The 9,911-nt window shown below is 38.2% G+C and overlaps 1 pseudogene; it reads right to left on the bottom strand.

Moving 5' to 3' along the window:
• Positions 1 to 5,095: 5,095 nt before the first annotated feature.
• LOC123831908 lies at positions 5,096 to 8,619 on the bottom strand (annotated as a pseudogene).
• Positions 8,620 to 9,911: the final 1,292 nt, after the last annotated feature.

Below are 9,911 nucleotides of genomic sequence, written 5' to 3'. Positions count from 1 at the left end.
TATCAAGACAGGAAACAGAAAATCAACCTCACATCAGAAAACTAAAGTGCGTCTACAAAAACTCACACTACCTATATATTGAAATATTTTAATTACTAGTTAAAGAACTGAACATTCCCCCTGAAAATAGAAACATAGAAAAATAAGACAACTACTTAATAGCAGCAAATCTATAAATGGCCACAAAATAAATAAAATGAGAGAAAATGTAAAAATAAGCCAAACAGTGAATGGGGAGCTGAAAAATACAATAATCAAATAAAAATACATTAAAATAAAAAAGAAAACATCTAGTGGCTGTCTGTTTATGCCTCCAACCAGGTCCCAGGCCCACAATTCCGGCATGATCCCTTCTCAGAAATAAACTGGTGACCTTGGCTTTGAGGGATGATGCTCAAGGAAATGAGCCACTCAGGACAGGGCTATATCTAACAGCTCTGAATTCACTAAAAGAAGACATTATATGACATTCCAGGTTTTTTTTTTGTTATAACACCCAAAGAAAATGTAAAGAAGAAAAAATATTTAAATGTCATTGCACCAAATATAAAAACTCCTTCACATTAAAGTAAACAACCAGTAGGTTAAAATGACATCCTGTAGCAGGAAGAACGTTTCTGCAAATTGTATCTGATAAGTAGTCGATATCCAGGTTATATGAATGACTTTTACAAAACATCACGATAAAAAAAGTAACCCACTTTTTAAAATGGACATATAAATGCCATTAACTAATCTATAAGGAAAAATCAGGAATACACAATGAGTTGAGACAGGTTGTTTCATAAATGGATGGAGAGAAACTGAACCAATATACACAAAAATTATAAGTAGACCACTTTCTTATGGCATGTACCAAAATGAACTCAAAATGGATTAAAAACTAAAATGTAAGACCTGAAACCATGAAAACAGTACAAGAAATGACAGCTGACAAACTCTGTCATGACTCTTAAAAAATACTCTTTTAGATATAGCATGATTGGCAGAGCAGGCAGGAGAAAAAATAAACAAATAAGACTGCAATGAAATAAGTTTTTGCATAACAAAGGAAATCATTAAAAAAACAAACAAACCAATCTACTGAAAAGAAGATATCCAGAAATAATGATGAATATTCAAAGTATACACAGGACATACACAACACCAAAAAAACAATCTGATGGAAAGATGGGGAGCACTGGCTTGGGTGCTCAATGAATTTAGTGCTGGCCTGTAATGCAATGCATTGCCAGTTTGATTCCCAGTCAGTGCACATGCCTGGGGTGTGGGCCAGGTTCCCAGTTGGAGGTGTGTCAGAGAAAACCACACATCGAGGTTTCTCTCCTTCTCTTTCTTCTCCCCTTCCCCTCTCTAAAAATAAATAATAAAATTAAAAAAAATAAAAAGTAACATTGAAGAGAAAGAAAAATGGGCAGAGGAACTGAATAGATATTTCTGTAAAAAGGACATAAAGATAGCCAATAGAAATATTGAAAGATGTGCAATATCATTCATTGTTGGAGAAATGAAAATTGAGACTACAGTTAAACACCATGCCACACTTATCAGGATGGCAATTTTCAATAAGTCTACAAACAATGACTAGTGGCAAAGATGTGGAGAAAGGAGAACCCTCGAGCACTATTGGTGAGATTATAAGTAATTTGGTGTGGCCACTGCAGAAAATAAATGGATGGTCCTCAAACATTCAGAAACAAGTACCATAGGACACATCAAATCCATTTCTCTCAGTTATCCACAGAATAAGAGTATACACATTCAAAATGGTGTACACATCTTTATATACACTGCATCATTCACAATAGTGAAGATACAGAATGGAATAGAATATGATTTTATTTAAGTGACAATAGAGGTGTTCCAGAAAAAAGTCCTAAGATCATTAATATAAATTAGCAAGAACTGTGTGCACCTTATGGATGTATCATGGCAGCCAAGCAGAGTGGACTGGAATGTTCATGAACAATTATGACCTCACTGTTCTACTCAGTGGGATCAGTAGACCCTGTTGAGTCAGCATGTGTACTATGGGGCTCTCACATTCATGATGACTGGGAGAGTAGAGCAATGAGTCTGCATCAAACATTCTGATAAATTTCAGTATTTCTCCACGGAATCTACTCAGATGATTCAGAATGCTGCCACAATGGGCAACTGGTGAAGACCACCTTCAGCATGAAGGTGCACTGTTCGTGCATCATGTCACAGGCAGTGTTTTGGTGAAACATCCAATCACCCAGGTCACTCAGCTTCCCAATAGCCCATATTTTGTGCCATGCAACTTCTAATTTTACCAAAACCAAAATAACATTTGAAAGGGAAGAGATTTCACACTGTTGATGACATTCAGGAAAAATATGATGGGGCAGCTGATGGCAAGTGGGAAAACTGTGTGAGGTCCCAAGGTGCCTACTTTGAAAGGGACTGAGGGGTCATTGTCCTGTGTACAGTGATTCTTGTATCTCCTTCAATAAATGTCTTTAGTTTTTATATTACATATCTGGATACTCTCTGAGTAGACCTTTTTTAATGTCAAAAAATTATATCTCAACATGTCTCCTTAAAGTTATCACTCATGATGTGATTATTGGAAAAATGAAAAAAAGGACTGTAAACATGACTTCCATGTTACTGATCAATTTATTTAAAAACTTAATTGTATACACTGTACACTGCTTTTTAAGATTGTATGTGTTCATGTTTAGAGAGGGGAAGGGAGAAAGTGAGAGAAACATCAATGTGTGGTTAGGTCTTGCTCACTCCCTACTGGGGGCCTGGTCTCCAAACCAGGCATGTGTCCTACACTGGAAATCAAACTGGGGACCCTCTGGCTTGCAAGTCTGAGCTCAATGCACTTAGTAACACCAACTAGGGCCACTACATACTTTTTAAGGTAAATTGTGTACCAACTTTGTCTCTTAATTCATAGTATTAAAATTTAAACCCCATATCACAAATCAAACAGTAAGGGAAAAAATACAACAGAAAACAATCATCATCATCATGAGAAAAAAAGAGAACTCATGAGCTGAGAAAAAAATATCTGTAACCCCTGACTGGTGTGGCTCAGTTAACTGAGCACATGCCTTTGAACCAAAAGGTCAGCAGTTTAATTCTTGGTAAGGCCACAGGCCTGGGTTGTGTGCCAGGTCCCCATTTGGTGGTGTGTGAGAGGCAACTGATGAATGTATTTATTATTCATCAATGTTCCTCTCCCTTTCTCCCTTACCACTCTCTAAAGAAAGATAAATAAAACATTTTAAAAATATGTAGATAAATGTTGGTGTCTAAAATACCCTCCACATCTTATATCTTTTAGGAAATGGACATTAAAAGAATGAAAAAGAAGAAAGTACACATTCAAGCAACACAAAACCCCTATTGGAAAGGTCAGAATCCAGAACACTGAGAAAAGCAAATGCTGCTGTTGGTATGGAGCAAACAGAACTCTCATTCCTTGCTGGTGAAAATGCAAAATGCTACAGCCACTTGGGATGAGTTTGAAAGTTCTCACACAACTAAAAATACAGTTTTTATAAAACCCACAAAGTGTGCTCCATAGTATTTAACCAAAAGCCTAAAATTTTTATCTAAACAAAAGCCTAGAAGGGACCATTTTTAGAAGCTTCATTCATAAATTTCAAAAATTTATGATGAAGATATTGGTAAACAGGTGAAAAAATAAGTAAATTGAAATATATATAATAAAATGATTTTCACACTAAATAAATAATATATGAAGGCATGAAAGAAACATAGATTCATAGAATTAAAAGCATTTAATCTGAGCAAGTGCTCAGTTGGTTAGAGTGTCATCTGGATACACAAAGTTCATGGGTTATATACCCACAAATATTCAATAGAGAATTTGCAAGAGACATTTGCAGACCTGTGTCAATTGTAGCATTATTCACAAAGCCTGGTACTGGAAAAAACACCCTGGCCTATGGATAAATACATTAGAAATGTAGTATATATAGCACCAGCTGCTGTGTCTCAGTGGATAGAGTGCCAGCTGGTGAACAAAAGAGTTCCTGGTTCAATTCCAAGTTAGGGCTCATGTCTGGGTTTCGAGCCAGGTCCCTAGTAGGGGCCACATCAGTGGCAAATCCACACTGGTGTTTCCCTCTCTTTCTTCCTCCTTTCCATTCTCTGTGGAAATGAATCAATATAATCTCTTTAAAAGTTGTATATACATATATACAATGGAATACAGCTCTGCTCTGAAATAGAAAATATATTCTCACCTGACACTACAAAGACAAACCAGAACAGGTTCTAAGTGAAGCACATGAGTCACAAAATCACATGCTACAGGCTTCCACTTAGGTGAGTTCGAATGGATTATGTAGAGAACAGAAAACTCAGAGAAAACAAAAGGTAGTGACCTGGGCCTTGGTTTTACAGAAAATGAGGAAGTTGTTTAATGGATATTGTGACATTTCTGTGAGATGGACGTTTCCAGAATTCAGATGCACAATTAAACAAATATATTTAATATGACTTAACTGTACTGTTATAGATAGTTAAGGTAGATTTTTATGTACAAGATTTCTTATCAAAATTTAAAATAAAACATATTTAAAAGAGACAGCTATAAATCTTTTCTTTTTTAACTTTATCTTTTTATTAACTTTTAGTTAACTTTATATTATCATCTGTGAAAAATTCAAACCTTTTTAATAAAAGGCTTTACTTATTTTTTTCCTTTTATCAAGTTACTTTATTTATTTATTTATTTATTTATTTATTCTTCAAGTACAGTTTTTTTGCCAGCTCTGCTCATCATTCATAAAGCAAACTAAAAAATAAGCTGTTCAAGGGGTAGCATTTAGTAAATTAAATAATAATCTTCTGGGGGGGATTAGTAAGTGATGTACATTTGACTAAAAAGATAATCTGCGTTAGTTTACCAAGCAGATTAATACAACAATCAAATGCAGAAAACCACAAAAATGTATACCCTTTCCTGGGTTATAAGAGAACTAAGTAGTTTTGGAAGCTAAAGCTTACTTAATCACCAAAAAACTAAACAAAAGCTTTTTTTAAGAAAAAATGTATGTTTTGTCATTTTCTGTTCTCAGCATACATTTCAATTATTTCCAGTGGATCCAAAGCCTCCAGAACCCCAATCCATGTCATCCAAATCTTCAACTTCCTCTATTTCTGGATAATAAATCAATTCACAAATGAAGTGTACAATGTGGTCACGTTTTTTAACTTCAAACTCTTCTTTGCCAAAATTGAACAGTACAACACCAATATTTCCTCCATAATCTTCATCTATGACACCAGATGCTACATATATTACGTGTTTTGCAGTCAAGCCAGAATATGGAGGTAGTCTTACATAGAACACAGCAGGCGGAGCGATCTGAATAATAGTTTTCACAAGGGTGTTCTACTTAGATGGCCATGTGTAATGGTTGGCACTATACAGCTCATAGCCAGCCGCCTGAGTGGACCCCTTGGTCCATGCAGTGAGGTGCCCCCGAGCATGACTAAGTGAAGCCTTGCACTGCCATCCTTTGCAGGGGAGGACAGCTTCCTGTGGGAGATGGTGCACATCTCTTCAGAGCACAGCATGGAAGAACAGAAAACAGGTGCAGCTTTCAGCAAAGGAACAGAAAGGCATGAATCAAACCTTTTCACAAATTATGTTCAATTAAAAAAATCTGTTTTTTTTTAAGATTTTATGTATTTATTTAGCCCTGGCTGGTGTAGCTCAGTGGATTGAATGCGGGCTGCGAACCAAAGTGTCGCAGGTTCGATTCCCAGTCAGGGTACATGCCTGGGTTGCAGGCCTTAGCCCCAGCAACCGCACATTGATGTCTCTCTCTCTCTCTCTCTCTCTATTTCCCTCCCTTCCCTCTCTAAAAATAAATACATAAAATCTGAAAAAAAAGATTTTATGTATTTATTTTTAGACTCAAGAGAGAGGGGGGTGACAAACATCAATGTGAAGTTGCCTCACACATACCCCCTGATGGGAACCTGGCTCACAACCCAGGCATGTGCCCCACCTGGGAAACAAACCAGGAACCTTTGGTTCAGAAGCTGGTACTCAAGCCAGTGACCCACACCAGGTGTGGCCAATACAAACAATATTATATCTGACATACAGAGAATATAAATGGACAGCCATGGACAAATATAAAATAAAGACTGTTTCTGTAACTCAAAGGACCAAACAGCCATTTACAATTAAACAAGCACAGAAAGAAACAATGAACAGAGTAAGGAAAAAACCAAATGTGCACTTAAATTTAATGGCAATTGATGTATGGCTGATTCATATTAGAATCAAGTCGCATAATGATTAAGTACTGATCTTAAAACTATCCTCTATTTTCCTAATATAGGTAAATGAATACTAAAAAGTCAAGAAACAAAGTTTGGAGAATTTATCATGTAAGAGGAATCACCCTGGAAAACCAGCAGTGATAATGACTGACAGAGACTTAGAGATGCTGGAGTCCAAGTCTTTCTCTTAAAGGGTCTGACACAGACTTAAAGTGACTCACAAGCTTGGACCTTCAGCCTTGGGGCAGCAGATTGAAAGTGGCTAGGGACATTCAGGGAGGGACGCAACTGTGTGGCTTCAGGGCTAAGGCTGGAGGGGAAACATTTTCCCATACAGACGTCATCTGAGGCCATTCTTTCCTTGCAGAGCTGTCCCCATAATGGAGCTAGAAGGCACTATATCTCAATCCCCACCTACCTGGTTAATGCTTTATCCTTGTCTTAGTGATTCCCTGAGGTTTTTCCACACTCCACTTGAGAATTCACCCAAGCCATATCCAGTGGCTTTTCCATACAAATAGCCCCTCTTGCCTCATGGTGCAGACTCTCCTAAATCTCTCAGAGAAGCTGGATCTGGCCTCTGAGCGCTCTTTAACTCTCACTCAGTGGCCCAGGCAAAGCAAAAGAACATTTTATTTCCACATTATTTCACTGTTGTTCAAGTACAGTTGTCCCCTTTTTCCCACATCACTCCCCCCCAACACAACCATCCCCACTGCACCCCATTGATCCTACCCCCTTCAGTTTTTTCCATGTGTCCTTTTTTATTTAATTGTTGTTCAAGTATAGTTTTCTGTCTTTTAATCCCATCCCCCAGCCTTCTCTCCTCCCTCCCTGTGGGGAACCAAGCCCCCAGGAAGGGGTCAAGAGTTAGGGTCCTGCATTGTGAGAATGATGCTTGGGCCTGTTCCTTGGCCTCGGGGGAGGTGACCTGACATCACCCCGGCCTTGTTTGCTATCGGATTGTGCCCAAGAGAAGGACAGGGAGGTGCTGGAGCCTTGAGGCGATGCGTCGTGTCCTTGGAGTTAGTCTAAACCAGAATGTTCGTCATGTCTCGGGATGTTCTGTACGTGACCTGGAGGGGTGTGTAAACTTTCTTGAACAAAGACTCTCTTCGTGTAGCAAGCATTCTATTTTTAGAACATTTCACTATATAATGACAAGAGTTTTCAATAAACTTGCCTTTTGCCACCAGAGCAACTGGTCGCTCTCTCTTTTCAGTCCGTCACTGCGCGTCTCGAACCCACTGCCTCGCTGGCCGCGGCACCTCCCATTTCCAACACCCCCCTAATTTTTCTCATTACTCCCCCACCAATTCCCTTTTGGTTACTGTCATTTTGTTCTTTATTTCGATGTTTCTGTTTATATTTGCTTACTTGTTTGTTTTGTTGATTAGTTTCCTCCTATAGGTGAGATCATATGGTATTTGTCTTCTACTTTCTGGCTTATTTCATTATCTTAATGCTCTCCAGATCCATCCATGCTATCCCAAAAGTTAGGAGCTCCTTCTATCCTAAGAACACCAAAACGCCAACTGAAAAGATCCTATGCACTCCAATGTTCATAGCAGCACAGTTTACAATAGCCAAATGCTGGAAGCAACCTAGTGTGCATCAGCAAATGAATGGATAAAGAAACTATGGGAGAGTTGCATGAGCACAAGGACATTTTCAAGTGAAACAGCAAAGTAGATTGTTTCATGTTGGGAAGGTGCATTGTACTACAAGAAAATCAGAGTCTAAACTGCCTAGGGATTTCTTTGCAACCCCTAGAGGGTTACCAATTGTGAGTCAGAAAACCTGACACCTGTCCCCAGGGTTCCTGAGATTTCTGCATCAAATTCTAGGATTTCAACCACCTCCTAGATGGACTCCATTCTTCCCACAAAAACAAAACTTATAAAAAAGGCTTAATGTTCAATTTCTCACCAACGTGCACAGATTTCCCCAGGTCCCCAAAGCAATGACAGAGGAACCAGACCAGGGAAGCCCTCAGAATTAAAAAAAATAACTTAATTATATACACTGCACACTTTTTAAAAGATTATATATATATAATTTTTTAGACAGGGAGGACTTTGGTTGAAACTGCTAATAGAATAACAGAGGTCACTGGAGTAAAAAGAGAATTCTGAAAGCATGTAGGAGCATGGGACACTCTTGGAAACAAGCTGTCCCTCTATGACAGCAACAGAAATAAACCTGGGCTTCACAAAATCCTCTCCACTGAAGCACAGCTTCCCAAACCATGTTTGAAAGTCTAGCTTCCGCTGACAACTTTCAATTTCTCACCTGTGACACCTGCATCTCCATTACTACCTACCTAGTGGGGCGGATATTGACTTTTTTCTACAAACACCCCAGAGCACTTTCATTTACTCCAAAAATGTGACCAGGGCTGCCTTAGATACAAGACTTATGTACAGAATAATAATTATTATTATAATAGTGTCTCCATTTCCATTCCACTGTGTGCTCAGGTAAGAAGGCTGCAGGAAACTTAAAATATTCTTGAAGATCATTTTCAAAATCCTGTTTCCTGACAGCACCTTAATCATTCTAACAACAGGTAAATTTTTCAGATAGTGAGTTCCTAAGGACTACAGTTCTCAAGCTCTTTATTTTCTACAGGAGATATCCTCCAAGTTCTTCCTTGTGATAATGAATCTGAAAGTCCGGCATACAAAGTAGACTCCCCAAAAGATGTTAAATAAAACAAAATCCCGTGGGTGGAGCAGGAACTATGAAGGAAGTCAGCCTCAACCAGGGAGACTAGGTTGCTGTAGTTCGCAAACATCACATCCAAGTACAATTTCCACTGAGCTGGGTCTAGGCATTCCCACTCCTCCTGAGAGAAATCTGCTGACACATCTTTGAAGGTCATGGATTGCTGATGAAAAAAAAAAAAAGAAGAAGAAGAGGCATATTTTTCAATGATACACAGCAGAGTTCCCAGTGCCATCTAACATGAAAAGTGTGAGAAGTGGTTTTGACCTAGGAGATATCCTGCATCATTCAGTAAGGCCACTTTGACCTTCTAACATTCTCTAATATATTTTGTCATATTGAGAAAGGTGGATAGTACATTTCTACAAATCCACTGCAAAGACATTAATTTTCAGGAAAATAAACTTTAAAATATAGTGACAGACATAGGCATATACATTGCTGCATGTTGTAATTACATCATTCAGAATCAGCTGTGTATATTTCTCAGCTACAAATTCATGGTGAGTTGTAAGTGTAAGAAACTTTTTAGGGTTCATTCAGGCAACAAAAAATGTAATTTTGTAAAAATGCAGATTCTGATTCACAGGCTGTGGGTAGGGCCTGTGTTTCCACATTTTTCAGAAGCTCACTTGTTTAAGTATGCTATATTGATCATACTCTTATAATTGGTCCATTTTCCTCCCCTTTATTCCTTTTTGCCCTGCAACAACCCTCCCTCCATAACTTCCTCACTATGTTTATGTCCATGGATCATTCAAAAGAGTTCTATGACTTCCATTTCCTCTATTATTTTAAATTCCACCAGTCTGCATTATACTCATCATTAATGCTTCTTATTCCCTGTAACTTCGATCCCATTCTCCTACTGCCCCCAC

The sequence above is a fragment of the Phyllostomus hastatus genome, unplaced genomic scaffold, assembly GCF_019186645.2.
Source record: "Phyllostomus hastatus isolate PE091 unplaced genomic scaffold, TTU_PhHast_1.1 phas_contig_148, whole genome shotgun sequence".
Classification (NCBI taxonomy): Eukaryota; Metazoa; Chordata; class Mammalia; order Chiroptera; family Phyllostomidae; genus Phyllostomus; species Phyllostomus hastatus.
The sequence above is the reverse complement of the archived record's forward strand: the minus strand, read 5'-3'. Positions and strand labels throughout refer to the sequence as shown.